This window comes from Lycorma delicatula, chromosome 6 (assembly GCF_047948215.1).
Source record: "Lycorma delicatula isolate Av1 chromosome 6, ASM4794821v1, whole genome shotgun sequence".
NCBI lineage: Eukaryota > Metazoa > Arthropoda > Insecta > Hemiptera > Fulgoridae > Lycorma > Lycorma delicatula.
Window position 1 is genome coordinate 5,916,054 of NC_134460.1, and position 9,097 is coordinate 5,925,150.

Sequence of the window (9,097 nt, forward strand, 5' to 3'; positions counted from 1 at the left end):
TTTTGTAATAATCAAAGATATATCACATTATATATCTCAAAGTGTAAAAATAACCATCTGCTTTATGGCAGTTGGCATGAATAGCTGAAATTCACTATAATAATTCAAACGCTTGAATGTAAACAAACAGCTCTGAGAAACTGTGAAACATAAGATAACAAACAACATTTCATTATCCTGTAGAACAGTTCACATGGTAGCTTGTAACACAATTCCACATAACAGATACAATCCACAAGTATGTGGTCTAAAGTCAGTTGGTAGTCGCAGCGAGCACAAAGGGGTGCATCCGTTTGCATCATCAGACATTGATGAGTGAGTCTAGTATGCCCTATTCCCTGACCGATCTTACGAATGTGTTCGTCACCTCAGCTGTCATAGCAACAAGGTGTCTGCCACTTTACAGACTAATCGGCTGCGGTGAATGTACCGATCCACACATGGTTCAAAGTTTTCTCCGTACAACGGATGACAATATTGTCCGAAAATGGATTTGACGTAATTCAGCCAAGATTTTCGTTTAACACATCCTGACCACGTAGGAGAAGACACCCACCATGTGACGTTTCCGGTCGCCACGCCATCCCCTCCGTGCCTAGCCTAGATGGGCTTTACAGTAGGTCATCTTCAGAAAATTCAGCGGTTGACATATTATAGTCTCACCTCGGTCAGGATGCCATCGATGGGAATGTCGCTTGCGGCTTTCCCAATGTTGTACTACTAACAAAGATGAACTCGTAGTAACAAAACTCATCTCAAATATAATCATTTAAACAACTGAATTCCTAAACATTGAATGAAGGAATTGAAATCTCTTACCCGAGGAGGTAAAAGTGAGTTCGGCACACAACTCAAACCAACCAACAAGTGAAAATTATAAAAGTAATACATTAACAAAACAATATAAGAATTAACAATAAAAATCAACAAAAAAATGAGTACACAATAGAAGCAAGAGAAGCCCAATCAGGACTCTACATCCCCTACGCTATCCTTCCTTTTGCAAGTTAAATCATAAATTCTTCAATTATTTACCATTCGGCATGGTTACTTCAATTCTGCTGCATTTCAACTACCGACCCTAGAATGTCGAGACGACAAATCATCTCGGTACGCTTCTCAAAGTATTTTGTGCACTCATACAACAATGAAAAGCGTCATTCAGAACCCGGACTGCTGGCAAAAACTCGCATCCACCAAGCCGAATGGCACCAGCTTGCCCCTAAAACCACCGTGTCCTGTAAGAAACTGTGTAACATACTTATTCAGCGAAATCCAGGAGGTGCGCTGCAAGCATCTAATATCCGGGAAAAGATCATGCGTACACCGCCCATCTTCCGTCTCATCCCATCTTGCTTGCCACAAACCATATCCATGCTGCTCGATCTCCCGGATCTTTTAAGAAGTCAACTCACCTAACATTCTAGCAGCACAACGTTCCTGCCTTTCTATTGCAAGAATATCCATTGGTTTCACATCTGCAATTACCAAGATTGCCTCTCATGAAATCGTTCGGTAACCACCCATTACCGTGAGTAACATAAGTCCTTGAGCCCTCAGTAAAATATTCCGATAACTTTGGAATTTTAGCCTTCATGCCCAAATAGGCGCTGCGTATAGCATAATAGCCTCACACACGCCTTTGTACAAGATGCTAATGGTCTTAAAATTAAGACCCTAGTCAGGATTGTCCACACATCGAATTCCGAAGAAGGCTCTGCAGGTCTTCTCCGCAATGTATTGAAGATGGTGCCTCTTGAATTGCAACTTCTCATCCAAGACCATCCCAAAGTACTTCTGGGCCTGAACATATTTAATACGTTGTCCTGCCACCGAAACGCGGGCCCACCTCGTAACAGCCAAACGGCCCTTGAGTATCATCATGCTGGTCTTATCAACGGCTGAACGTCATGTTGTGTTGATAACCCCAAGCTCCAATATCCTGAACGCACGAGTGGTCCTGAGCTCAACCTCATTCCGCATCCTTCGACCAGCAGGAGTCCGTCGTCGACTTAAGCTACCACGCGACACCCACTGGGCAACCTCAGCCGCAGAAGACAATCAAACTCAACCATCCACAACAGTGGACCCAACACACTTCCTTGGGAACAACCCTTAGACAGCGTCTTACCAACTAATGGTTGCCCTAGCGGAGCAACTCATCGAGATGACTGAAATAGATTTGCAGTAATTGCAATTCGCTATCAATACATGCTCTTTTCTGCAACCGGCTTCTGTTATAGGGTTAATAACCTATGGTTTCAGATTATTAAATGTAGTGGAAATGTCCAGAAAAATTCTCAAGACGTATTCTACCGCACTCTTTGATACCACACTCATCATATGGAGTATGGCGTCCTCGGTACCATTTCCAGCACAAAACTAGTTCCAGGGTATTGGTTTTCCATCATTAACCCACGCGTGGTCAGCCTCTCATTTATATGAAGATGCAGAACCTTCTCAGAGACTTTACAATAACCGGCATTAGTATCAGAGGTCTATAAGATGAACTAACAGTGGGATTCTTGTCGCCTTCTTTAAACAGCAATTTAACAATCCCTTTCTTCCAGCATACAGGGAAGCACCCGTCAAACAACAATTTATAGATCACTCGTGTGATAGTTCACACACTTATCCCTACCGAGCGAACAAGGAGCTCCACCGTTATTCCATTAACGTCCGGGGCCTTACCCTTGCCTAAACTACAAACAGCCTGATCCACTTCGGCCTCAGCAATCTCCACACACAATGCATCTACGTGAAAAGAGCAACCTCACGCCTTACCTGCAGATGGTAAGCGGTCTTCCCAACTTCGTTGTCATCAGGCAGTAAATCACTGAGTAACCTGTGTAAGATTTCAGACACATTTTTGGGTCGAGAGAGCAGACAGAATAACATACTTTCTACGTTTGTGTCCTAAACAGGGATTTACACAACACCCCAGGGATCGTTGTTCCTCTGTTCACTAACAAAGGTACGCCAAGAATCACTTTAGCCGTGCGACCTTATGGAAACAATGAGATCTCCGATATCTATACTTCAGAACTAGGACTGCCCACCGTTCCGGATCGCCCTCGTGCAAAAACGCTCCCCATAAATGACAGGCAGCCTGTTTCAGACGTGTTAATTCCGTATTTCATCATGGTGCGAGCCTCATTCGACCAGAAATACAAGGAATCAAATGCTCAGCAGCATCAATGAAAGCCTCCGACAAACTCTCTGCCAGGTCCTCCAGACTCCAATCAAGAACTTGAAGCCTGGCCGAAAGAAAATCAACAAACTTCCCCCAGTCCGCATGCCTGTGCAGAAAATGACCCTGCTGAGCTGGAACATTGCATCGGTAGCACTCACTCAAGCCACCAACAATCTCATAAACCAGTCGTTTCCAAACTTTTACAAGTTGCGGCACCCTTTTTCAATTAAAATTTTTCCATGGCGAAAACCCAGCTTCGCACAGCCTTTTTCTTAATAACTGCAGGAAACATCATATTCATCGTCTCATAGCAGCACTTAAAAGATCTGAATTTGTAATTGGCACATTCAAAGTTTCAATGTCAGTTTACATCAGCCTAGGCACAATTTTGCTGTAATTCAGTGCATCCTCAGTTTTTCGGTTAGAATATCATGGTCAGTTGAACTCTTGTACTGTGCTATTAGTGTCACATGACAAATAACAACTAGAATCAATAAGTTAGTGAACTTTGGGTTATGAGTAAAATTTAATTGATGACATTCCCAGTTGCAGATCAAAAACTGGTTCACATTTATTTTTAAAATAATTTAATTAAGTCATAAAAGTGTATGAGGGGGTCAGACAAATAGAAACTGGATTTTTGTTTTTGACATTTATTAATATGGAATAAAACCACAAAATGTATTTATTGCTTTTTTAGATAGTCTCCCTGAAGTTCTACACATTTTTCCAAATATATGGGGAGTTTGTGAATTTCTTCTTGATAAGAATTTGAAGATCTGTCATAAGCCAATTGCACACAAACTCGTCTACTTTGTTGTTGCTCTGTTATCAATGTCCTCCGAGAGCCTTTTTCGACAGCACAAGCAGAAGGAAATCAGGAAGATAAATCTCATTGTACAGAGGATGTTCTAAGATTTCCTATTAAATTTTGTTCAGTTTATTCTACTGCTAACAGCTGTATGAGACCTGTCATTGTTCTGAAGGAGAATCATATATCTGATTGGCTGATGGCAACTTTTGTTCCTGTGGCGGCTTTCATTTTGTCCTAAGAGCTGCAGTAGAATACAGTGCGATATTTGAGCAAAAAATGATGAGCATTATACCTTTCCTGTACCAAAAGATGATTGTATGCTCTCTTCCATACTCACCGATTTCAAATCATGAGTGTAATGATGCACCCATGTCTCATCAAATGTGATTATTTGATTCAAAAGTTTATTTCCCTCTCATCAGAATCGATTTAGGAGTTTGGCAAATTTCCTGTAGAGCCTGTTTCTGATTTTGGACCAAAAGTCTTAAAAACCACTTCACACAAAATTTTTTGAACCCAAAGTACTTTGGTGATAAGAAATGGCCACTTCCAAAGCAGTTCCATCAACCATTAAGCTCAAATTTTCTTCAATGTGTAGATCAATAGAATGTTGTCATTTTGCTTGAATATCTACTTTGATTCTCATTTTCTACAGCTTTATGTTCTTTAAATTTGCTGGCCCTATCATATGCTTGGACACATAGCAATGTCATAACCCAAAATTGCACGTTCATCTAGTCAAACTTTTGGAGGATTTGATAACTTTATGATAATAGATTGTCCAATCGATGATGGAAGATCTTACTCTGACATAACATTATGTTGCCAGTCATCAGTCATCCCAGGAGATCAAATCAACGGAATAGTGGAATCACTCTTCCCCAGACTACCGGCCGTCGAGTGGCAGACGACGCCAATAGGAGAGCCAAGGCGAATCTCGCTTCAGGAGCTGGAGGAAGCAGCGGCAGCGCTCAACCCCAAGAAAAGTCCGGGACCGGATAGAATTCCAGGGGAGGTGGCCAAGATGGTGTTGGGGGCATTCCCGTGGACGGTGCTGGACTGTTTTAACCAGGCCTTCACGCGGGGTGCTTTCCCATCATGCTGGAAGAAGGCACGCTTGGTAATTCTACCCAAGCCGGGGAGGAATCCAGACCAGCCAGGATCTTTCCGTCCAGTGTGCTTACTCAGTACACTGGGCAAGATGTATGAACGTATCGTGGAGAGGCGGCTCTTGGCAGAAGTACAGGAGCAAGGGAGACTCTCCCCCTTCGTCAATTCGGATTCCGGAAGGGCATGTCAGCGGTCCACGCAATTCGTGAGGTGATATACTCTTTCGACGCAGCAGCAAATAGTACGCGGCGGACAAGAGCGATTCCGGCCTTGATACTGTTGGATGTCAGGAACACCTTCAACAGCCTACCATGGGAGGTAATCGGGCAGGCGTTGAGGGCGAAAGGAGTCTCCGGACAACTTCAAGCGATCATAAGTAACTACTTAAGTGACAGGGAAGTGTGCACGTTCACGGATACTGGCGAACGCGTGTTTCAGATGCGAGCGGGGGTCCCGCAAGGCTCTGTGCTGGGCCCTCTCTTGAGGAACATCACATATGATGGAGTTCTTTGCCAGTCTTATCCGGAGGAGGTTGAAGTCTTCGGATTCGCCGATGACCTGGCCTTACTGATCAAAGGAAGAGATGAGAGGCAGGTGGAGGCCAATGGAAACATTGCCTTGGCAATGATGCACCATTGGATGGTGACTCACGGTCTGCAAATAGCACCAGAAAAGTCGGAGGCGCTGGTGCTTGCAGGTCGACGCCAGCTAAGGGAGATGCGCTTCACCATCGATGGAGTAGAGGTAAGCCAAGTCTCGAGGTCCAAATACCTCGGGGTCTGGATGGACAAGCGCCGTTCATTAGGACCTCATGTAGAGGAAGCTATAAAGAAGGCAGAACAACATCTAAGGGCTAGCTCGAGGCTGATGGCGAACATAGTAGGGCCACGAGAGAAACGTCGACGGGTCATAGCTGCAACCGTGACATCAGTCCTATTGTATGCGGCCCCTGCATGGAAAAGGGCAGTGGCGGTTCAGAAGTACAGGAAGAAGCTGGAGGCCACTCATAGGAGGCTGCTTCTGCGGGTGACATATGCCTACACGACGGTCTACTATGACGCGATCTGCGTCATTGCCGGAACGCCGCCAATAGACCTATTGGTTGAGGAACGATGCTTGCGGTTTGAAGGCGTAAACAAAGAGAATGCAAGGGCGCAGATCACGGCCATCTGGCAGCAACGGTGGGAGGCGAGCCAGGTAGGACGGTGGACTATGCGTCTGATTCCGGACGTGAGTGCTTGGGTGGGACGTAAGCATGGTGAAGTTGGATACTGCCTCACTCAACTACTTTCGGTCCACGGGAACTTTGATAGCTATGTGCATCGCTTCAAGAGGAGGAGAACGGCGAGTTGCAGGTACTGTGCGACAGCTGACACAGCCGAACACACCTGGTTCGACTGTGTCAGGTGGGAGAACGAGAGACGTCAGATTCCGGTGGCCTTAACACCAGATATCGTAGTCACACATGCTCCAGAGTGAAAATGGATGGAGGGAGGTAGAGAGAGTGGCTCGTCTCGTTCTAACAGCGAAAAGGCAGCAGGAACCCCCTTGACGTGCACACGGCCCTCGATGTCAAAAGAGGCGTCGAAATGTGTTTTGTTTTTTGTAGTTATTAACGTACTTTGCTAGGTTAGGAATTTATGATTATATTATGTGTCTGCTCATGTTGTTGTTGGATTATGCTGCCGGATATACCGATGGACATGGAGTGGGGGAATATTGTGCTGACGGCGAAGGAGGCATGGCGCAACAAGTAATGATGGGTCATTGGAATGCGTGGGGGATCGAGGACAGGTACAAGTCCATCTTGATGCGTGTAGGGGCCAGGGAGGCAGCCTCTATGCCTAGGGTGTTCGGGCCTACTCACGCGCAAGAGTGGGTGGGTCAAAGCTCCTCGATGATGGCATGGGGGACCCTTGAGGTGTGCATGGGGGGGACGCGTAACTGCGAAGGGCAAACGAAATGTGTGTCTTGATCAGGTACAATAGGGACTGGAAGGGTCTCCTGCGGAGAACCTGGGCTGGTCGTCTTGGGGGAGTTTAAAAAAAAAATAAAAACATTATGTTGCGGCAGCTGGAGCACTCTTCATCACCTCCACTATCAATGTCCCTCTGCACCAGCTTGTTTACAAAATCATTCACATGAAAATGGGTTTCGTTAGACAGACATTATTATACACTATAATTGTAATGTTGGAATTTCTGTTCATCAATGCTAAACTTTTTTCACAAACAGTAACTCTAAAAATATCTTTACAGACACAAAAAAATAAATAATTCAGTCCTACATTCTTGCAAACTGAAAGGGGTTTCAAAACTTTTCACAGTTTATAATTTTTAAATAATATCTAAGCCACATTAGAGTTGTCTTGTAGTTAATCATATATGTACAAACTCTAATTTATATGACATTTTTTGAATGAGGTTACTATTTCTTTAATTTTGCAGCTTGTTATAAAATGTATGAAGTTTGTTGCTATGTTATAGCTGTCAAAGAATTTTTTGTACAATAATAGTTAGTAAAGCTTATATCATTATCATCATTAGTGATTTTCTACTTTTTCTAAGAAATAATATTAAATAAGTGCACTCCAGATTAAAAGAATAATTTTTATTTAAAAGCTTATTTTTATTTCAGTCTTTAGTTATCCATATAGAACTGTAGCTGTAGAAGGGAAAGTATTGTAATCGGTCCAATTTGGGCATATGAGCTTTTCAACCAGATCTTGATGTTTTGACACCTTAGGAGCCCGAAAAACCAAATACAAATTTTCCAGATGTTTGTATGTACGTTTAAATCACCTTATATCTCCAGAACTACTGGCCTGATTTTGACCAAACTTGCTCAGATTACTTCTATATAAGGGGTGTTGATGCCATTAAATTTTCAACTTAAATGGTCAAGGGAGTGAGGCTGTAAAGCAAGGTTACCCTTAGTATATCAAGATTTTGCCTAATTAAGGTCTTATTTTTCTTGGGCACATTTGTTAACAATTAAAAAATAATATTTGCAAAAATCGCACCCCCACTCCAAAAAATGCTCTAAATAAACTAGTGGCTAAGTGCGTGTATACTGCATCAATAGTACCCCTTTCACCACAAGAAGCGCTAGTGTAGCACTGACGTATAGTAGCTATATTCTCTGCTATGTTGTGACGTCACAAGTGACCGGTAGAATTGTATAGTATGAATAATATTTAATGTGTATTAAGAAATAAAATTAAAAATGTTAAAAAAACGACGAAGAATACGTTAAAAAGGTGGTTCTCTAAAAAGAGTGAAATAATTAAAAAACTATGTTTTTATCTTATAGTTCTCTTTGACATTGTAGTTCAATTTCTAGCATTAAACATTTATAAATATAAAAGTAAGTCTATTAATTTACCTATCTACAACAATAAAATTTAAGATTTGATTAACCGTCGTGGGTGACCCCGTAGACTGCATAGAAAAGCGTGACTATGATGATAACTAAAGCTTATCTATGCAGTCTACGGGTCACGTACAACGATTAATAAAAATGTTAAATTTTATTGTTGTAAATGGTACAATTAATAGAGTTACTTTTATATTTGTAATTTTTTAACACTAGGAATTGCATTACAATATCACAGTGTCACAGATGATTATAAGGTAAAAATACAGTTATTTAGTTATTTCATTCATTTTAGAGGACCACCTTTTTAACGTATTTTTCGTCTATTTTTTTAATTTTATTTTTTATTTACTACTTTTTAAAGATTAGTAGACCTGTGCTCAACAGTGGGACGTTTATAGGCTGATAATGATAATGATGATGAAAGTTTAGACCAGCGCAAATTATTTAATAATCCACACAATAACGTAGCCTTGCTGAAGTTAAAAAGACTTAGAAACATTCAAAAACCGTTTTGAAGAACATATCTACTGCAGCGTCCCCTGGCGGCTTATAACCGTAAAACTAATCTAAGAACCTGTTCTGAAGTGATACCTATGGAATGC